At 40.4% G+C, this 7,650-nt stretch overlaps 1 non-coding gene across 1 annotated transcript; it reads right to left on the bottom strand.

The window, feature by feature from the left end:
* Positions 1 to 1,772: 1,772 nt before the first annotated feature.
* On the bottom strand, positions 1,773 to 1,893 carry LOC120099519 (small nucleolar RNA SNORA26). Its single transcript, XR_005498681.1, has one exon. It is a non-coding gene; the product is annotated as a small nucleolar RNA SNORA26 (small nucleolar RNA).
* Positions 1,894 to 7,650: the final 5,757 nt, after the last annotated feature.

The following is a 7,650-nucleotide window of genomic DNA, read 5'->3' as shown; positions in this document are numbered from 1 at the left end:
CTATGCAGTTGGAGCCCAGGGTCAGTCCATGTATAGTCTTTGGGTAGTGACTTAGTCCCTGGAAGCTCTGGTTGCTTGGCATTGTTGTTCATATGGGGTCTCAAGCCCCTTCAAGCTCTTTCAGTCCTTTCTCTGATTCCTTCAACGGGAGTCCCGTTCTCAGTTCAGTGGTTTGCTGCTGGCCTTCGCCTATGTATTTGCTGTATTCTGGCTTTGTCTCTCAGGATAGATCTAGTCAGCCTGCACTTCTTTGCTAAGATAAGGTTTTCTAACTCCATCCATTTACCTGCAAATTTCATTCAGTTCAGTGATTTTAAACAGCTACATAAGAGTCCATTGTATAAACGTATCACGTTCTCCTTATCCTAGGCTGCTTTCAATTTCTGGCTATTAATAGATCAGCAATGAACATAGATGAACAAGTGTCTCTGTATTGAGATATAAAGCCCTCTGGACATATGTCCAAGAGAGATAGAATTGGATATTAAAGCAGAATTCCCAGCTTTCTGAAGAGTTGCAACCCTAATTTCCACAGTGGGTGTACACCCACCAGTAATGAACAAGTGTTCCCCTTTCCATGTAGTGTATGCTAACCAGAATGAGCTGTCATTTGTTTTATTGATCTTGGCCAAGTTTTTTTTTTCTTTTTTTAAATTGAATATTTTTATTTACATTTCAAATGTCATTCCCTTTCCCAGTTTCCTGGTCATAAGCCCCCTATCCCATCCCCCCTTCTTCTATAAGGGTGTTCCTCTTCCTAGCCCCCCTGACATTCCCCTGCACTGAGGGTCCAGCCTTGGCAGGACCAAGGTCTTCTCATCCCATTGGTGCCTAACAAGGCTATCTTCTGCTACATATTCAGCTGGAGCCATGGGTCAGTCCATGTGTAGACTTTGGGTAGTGGTTTAGTCCCTGGGAGCTCTGGTTGGTTGGTATTGTTCTTATGGGGTTGCAAGGCCTTTCAGCTCCTTCAATCATTTCTCTAATTCCTTCAATGGGGACCCAGCAATGGTTTGCTGCTGGCATTCTTGGCCAAGTTTTTAAAGCTTTTATTTGTGTTTCCAAAATAAATAGAGAGCCAAAAGAAATAGTCGAATGATGAAATATTAAAAAAAATTCCCCCCATATGTACTAAATTCAAGAGGTAGGGGCATAAGAGTATGAGAACCGTTGCCTAGCATGTGTAAGGCCTCAGGTTTGACACTCAGCAGTGCCAACCAAATTAAAGGCAGTCAACTTTAAAAAGAACATGATTCATATCTATAATTCCAACACCTGAAAAGCTGAGGCAAGTTCAGTACAATAGTTTCATACTAGACTGAACTAAAGAGTGACTTCTAGGCCAGGCTGGGCTTCAGAGTGAAAACATGCCTCTAAGAAAGTAAATCAAAACCTTAAATTCATTCTGAGAATCGTTCTTTTCTCATTTTAAAGAAATAATTATTTTTTTGTACAGCTGGGTTTTGGCTGATGGACATGGGTACTAGGAACGAAATTCAGGTCCTCTGGAAGAACAGCACATTCTTGTAACCACCAAGCCACCTGTACAGTCTTGCCAGAATAGATTTCTAAAAGTCAGATTAAAATTAAAAGAGAAGCCAAAGAGTCAAGCACTATATCATTACCAGACAAGGCAACTAATGAAAAAATAATTGCCTTTGTTTATAGCACTGTTGTGAGCATTGTGGTTCATATATTGCAATGTTAGAGGCAGAGTGGGTTAAAAAAAATTCTGTGCAACACTATAGGAAATTTTCACACACTTTTTTTTCATCTGTAACTCCAGACAGGAACCAAAGAGGAGGTGCAGTTTTCCTCTCTGGGTTTTATGAAGACTTCCTTTACCCTTTTGTGTTAGCCTCTTAAAGAGCCATGACAACCTTAAAAGGGCACATGAAAGGGCGATCACACACTTTTATATGACTTTATTTATAAACGTTAAAAGTTAGAAAGACACTATATATGCACATGGGAATGAAGAAATATTATGGTTATTTGTGTAATACGAAGTGCTTTTTTTTTATTTTTTTTTATTAACTTGAGTATTTCTTATATACATTTCGAATGTTATTCCCTTTCCCGGTTTCCCGGCAAACATCCCCCTCCCACCTCCCCTTCCTTATGGGTGTTCCCCTCCCAACCCTCCCCCCATTGCCGCCCTCCCCCCATAGACTAGTTCACTGGGGGTTCAGTCTTAGCAGGACCCAGGGCTTCCCCTTCCACTGGTGATCTCACTAGGATATTCATTGCTACCTATGGGGACAGAGTCCAGGGTCAGTCCATGTATAGTCTTTAGGTAGTGGCTTAGTCCCTGGAAGCTCTGGTTGCTTGGCATTGTTGTACTTTTGGGGTTTCGAGCCCCTTCAAGCTCTTCCAGTTCTTTCTCTGATTCCTTCAACAGGGGACCTATTCTCAGTTCAGTGGTTTGCTGCTGGCATTCGCCTCTGTATTTGCTGTATTCTGGCTGTGTCTCTCAGGAGCGATCTACATCCGGCTCCTGTCGGTCTGCACTTCTTTGCTTCATCCATCTTGTCTAATTGGGTGGCTGTATATGTATGGGCCACATGTGGGGCAGGCTCTGAATGGGTGTTCCTTCAGTCTCTGTTTTAATCTTTGCCTCTCCCTTCCCTGCCAAGGGTATTCTTTTTCCTCATTTAACGAAGGAGTGAAGCATTCACATTTTGATCATCCGTCTTGAGTTTCGTTTCTTCTAGGGATCTAGGGTAATTCAAGCATTTGGGCTAATAGCCACTTATCAATGAGTGCATACCATGTATGTCTTTCTGTGATTGGGTTAGCTCACTCAGGATGATATTTTCCAGTTCCAACCATTTGCCTACGAATTTCATAAAGTCGTTGTTTTTGATAGCTGAGTAATATTCCATTGTGTAGATGTACCACATTTTCTGTATCCATTCCTCTGTTGAAGGGCATCTGGGTTCTTTCCAGCTTCTGGCTATTATAAATAAGGCTGCGATGAACATAGTGGAGCACGTGTCTCTTTTATATGTTGAGGCATCTTTTGGGTATATGCCCAAGAGAGGTATAGCTGGATCCTCAGGCAGTTCAATGTCCAATTTTCTGAGGAACCTCCAGACTGATTTCCAGAATGGTTTTACCAGTCTGCAATCCCACCAACAATGGAGGAGTGTTCCTCTTTCTCCACATCCTCGCCAGCATCTGCTGTCACCTGAGTTTTTGATCTTAGCCATTCTCACTGGTGTGAGGTGAAATCTCAGGGTTGTTTTGATTTGCATTTCCCTTATGACTAAAGATGTTGAACATTTCTTTAGGTGTTTCTCAGCCATTCGGCATTCCTCAGCTGTGAATTCTTTGTTTAGCTCTGAACCCCATTTTTTAATAGGGTTATTTGTTTCCCTGCGGTCTAACTTCTTGAGTTCTTTGTATATTTTGGATATAAGGCCTCTATCTGTTGTAGGATGGGTAAAAATCTTTTCCCAATCTGTTGGTTGCCGTTTTGTCCTAACCACAGTGTCCTTTGCCTTACAGAAGCTTTGCAGTTTTATGAGATCCCATTTGTCGATTTTTGATCTTAGAGCATAAGCCATTGGTGTTTTCTTCAGGAAATTTTTTCCAGTGCCTATGTGTTCCAGATGCTTCCCTAGTTTTTCTTCTATTAGTTTGAGTGTGTCTGGTTTGATGTGGAGGTCCTTGATCCACTTGGACTTAAGCTTTGTACAGGGTGATAAGCATGGATCGATCTGCATTCTACTACATGTTGCCCTCCAGTTGAACCAGCACCATTTGCTGAAAATGCTATCTTTTTTCCATTGGATGGTTTTGGCTCCTTTGTCAAAAATCAAGTGACCATAGGTGTGTGGGTTCATTTCTGGGTCTTCAATTCTATTCCATTGGTCTATCTGTCTGTCTCTGTACCAATACCATGCAGTTTTTATCACTATTGCTCTGTAATACTGCTTGAGTTCAGGGATAGTGATTCCCCCTGAAGTCCTTTTATTGTTGAGGGTAGCTTTAGCTATCCTGGGTTTTTTTGTTATTCCAGATGAATTTGCAAATTGTTCTGTCTAACTCTTTGAAGAATTGGATTGGTATTTTGATGGGGATTGCATTGAATCTGTAGATTGCTTTTGGTAAAATGGCCATTTTTACTATATTAATCCTGCCAATCCATGAGCATGGGAGATCTTTCCATCTTCTGAGGTCTTCTTCAATTTCTTTCCTCAGTGTCTTGAAGTTCTTATTGTACAGATCTTTTACTTGCTTGGTTAAAGTCACACCGAGGTACTTTATATTATTTGGGTCTATTATGAAGGGTGTCGTTTCCCTAATTTCTTTCTCGGCTTGTTTCTCTTTTGTATAGAGGAAGGCAAATGATTTATTTGAGTTAATTTTATACCCAGCCACTTTGCTGAAGTTGTTTATCAGCTTTAGTAGTTCTCTGGTGGAACTTTTGGGATCACTTAAATAAACTATCATATCATCTGCAAATAGTGATATTTTGACCTCTTCTTTTCCGATCTGTATCCCCTTGATCTCCTTTTGTTTTGTGATTGCTCTGGCTAGAACTTCAAGAACTATATTGAATAAGTAGGGAGAGAGTGGGCAGCCTTGTCTAGTCCCTGATTTTAGTGGGATTGCTTCAAGTTTCTCTCCATTTAGTTTAATGTTAGCCACTGGTTTGCTGTATATGGCTTTTACTATGTTTAGGTATGGGCCTTGAATTCCTATTCTTTCCAGGACTTTTATCATGAAGGGGTGTTGAATTTTGTCAAATGCTTTCTCAGCATCTAATGAAATGATCATGTGGTTTTGTTCTTTCAGTTTGTTTATATAATGGATCACGTTGATGGTTTTCCGTATATTAAACCATCCCTGCATGCCTGGGATGAAGCCTACTTGATCATGGTGGATGATTGTTTTGATGTGCTCTTGAATTCGGTTTGCCAGAATTTTATTGAGTATTTTTGCGTCGATATTCATAAGGGAAATTGGTCTGAAGTTCTCTTTCTTTGTTGTGTCTTTGTGTGGTTTAGGTATACGAGTAATTGTGGCTTCGTAGAAGGAATTCGGTAGTGCTCCATCTGTTTCAATTTTGTGGAATAGTTTGGATAATATTGGTATGAGGTCTTCTATGAAGGTTTGATAGAATTCTGCACTAAACCCGTCTGGACCTGGGCTCTTTTTGGTTGGGAGACCTTTAATGACTGCTTCTATTTCCTTAGGAGTTATGGGGTTGTTTAACTGGTTTATCTGTTCCTGATTTAACTTCGATACCTGGTATTTGTCTAGGAAATTGTCCATTTCCTGAAGATTTTCAAGTTTTGTTGAATATAGGTTTTTATAGTAAGATCTGATGATTTTTTGAATTTCCTCTGAATCTGTAGTTATGTCTCCCTTTTCATTTCTGATTTTGTTAATTTGGACGCACTCTCTGTGTCCTCTCGTTAGTATGGCTAAGGCTTTATCTATCTTGTTGATTTTCTCAAAGAACCAACTTTTGGTTCTGTTGATTCTTTCTATGGTCCTTTTTGTTTCTACTTGGTTGATTTCAGCTCTGAGTTTGATTATTTCCTGCCTTCTACTCCTCCTGGGTGTATTTGCTTCTTTTTGTTCTAGAGCTTTTAGGTGTGCTGTCAAGCTGCTGACATATGCTCTTTCCTGTTTCTTTCTTTCTTTCTTTCTTTCTTTTTTTTTTTTTTTGAGGAACACATTTATTTCTTATGCTAGAACTCCATAGGTAAAATTAGTCATTGATGCAAGCTGGCATTAAAACCAACCAAAGCACCAAAGTAAGCGTTGCACATGGAGATACTTCAGGACCACCTTAAAGTAAATAAGTGTGCATGGGAAAGAAAACAAAAGGAATCTTGTTACTGAGAAAACATTGCTAAAATGTTTATTTCTAGGTTATCTATACATGTGGGTTACCTGGATACCCCTGATTATATTTACTCAAAGATTCATTTTTTATGTACTTAGTACTCTAAACATCAAGTTAAGGATAAGATTACTAAAAAGCAATCTAAATTTTGATTAGATGGGAGCTGGAATGTTGGCTTCATGGTTAATAGCGTTTGATCTATCAGCGGGCCCAGGTTTGATTTCCAGCACCCACATGATAGTTCACAACCAAGGACATGCACGCAAAAAATGAACACATGGAAATAAAATAAATAACCCTAGACTTTAATTTCAATAAGTAAACAGTAATAAAAATCTTAAAAATAAAATTTAAATGCAGTATTACCTGATCACTCGATACTTAAGTAGAAGAGCTAATGTAACCTCTCTCATGGCTTTCCCATTTGGCCTACCCCTTCTCTTTTATTACTAGTCTTTAATCTTTTTTTTTTATTTTATTTTTTTATTAACTTGAGTATTTCTTTTTTTTTATTAACTTGAGTATTTCTTATATACATTTCGAGTGTTATTCCCTTTCCCGGTTTCCGGGCAAACATCCCCCTCCCCCCTCCCCTTCCTTATGGGTGTTCCCCTCCCAACCCTCCCCCCATTGCCGCCCTCCCCCCATAGACTAGTTCACTGGGGGTTCAGTCTTAGCAGGACCCAGGGCTTCCCCTACCAGCGGTGCTCTTACTAGGATATTCATTGCTACCTATGGGGTCAGAGTCCAGGGTCAGTCCATGTATAGTCTTTAGGTAGTGGCTTAGTCCCTGGAAGCTCTGGTTGCTTGGCATTGTTGTACTTTTGGGGTCTCGAGCCCCTTCAAGCTCTTCCAGTTCATTCTCTGATTCCTTCAACAGGGGACCTATTCTCAGTTCAGTGGTTTGCTGCTGGCATTCGCCTCTGTATTTGCTGTATTCTGGCTGTGTCTCTCAGGAGCGATCTACATCCGGCTCCTGTCGGTCTGCACTTCTTTGCTTCATCCATCTTGTCTAATTGGGTGGCTGTATATGTATGGGCCACATGTGGGGCAGGTTCTGAATGGGTGTTCCTTCAGTCTCTGTTTTAATCTTTGCCTCTCCCTTCCCTGCCAAGGGTATTCTTTTTCCTCATTTAAAGAAGGAGTGAAGCATTCACATTTTGATCATCCGTCTTGAGTTTCGTTTCTTCTAGGGATCTAGGGTAATTCAAGCATTTGGGCTAATAGCCACTTATCAATGAGTGCATACCATGTATGTCTTTCTGTGATTGGGTTAGCTCACTCAGGATGATATTTTCCAGTTCCAACCATTTGCCTACGAATTTCATAAACTCGTTGTTTTTGATAGCTGAGTAATATTCCATTGTGTAGATGTACCACATTTTCTGTATCCATTCCTCTGTTGAAGGGCATCTGGGTTCTTTCCAGCTTCTGGCTATTATAAATAAGGCTGCGATGAACATAGTGGAGCACGTGTCTCTTTTATATGTTGTGGCATCTTTTGGGTATATGCCCAAGAGAGGTATAGCTGGATCCTCAGGCAGTTCAATGTCCAATTTTCTGAGGAACCTCCAGACTGATTTCCAGAATGGTTTTACCAGTCTGCAATCCCACCAACAATGAAGGAGTGTTCCTCTTTCTCCGCATCCTCGCCGGCATCTGCTGTCACCTGAGTTTTTGATCTTAGCCATTCTCACTGGTGTGAGGTGAAATCTCAGGGTTGTTTTGATTTGCATTTCCCTTATGACTAAAGATGTTGAACATTTCTTTAGGTGTTTCTCAGCCAT

Source organism: Rattus norvegicus, chromosome X (genome assembly GCF_036323735.1).
Source record: "Rattus norvegicus strain BN/NHsdMcwi chromosome X, GRCr8, whole genome shotgun sequence".
NCBI lineage: Eukaryota > Metazoa > Chordata > Mammalia > Rodentia > Muridae > Rattus > Rattus norvegicus.
The sequence above is the reverse complement of the archived record's forward strand: the minus strand, read 5'-3'. Positions and strand labels throughout refer to the sequence as shown.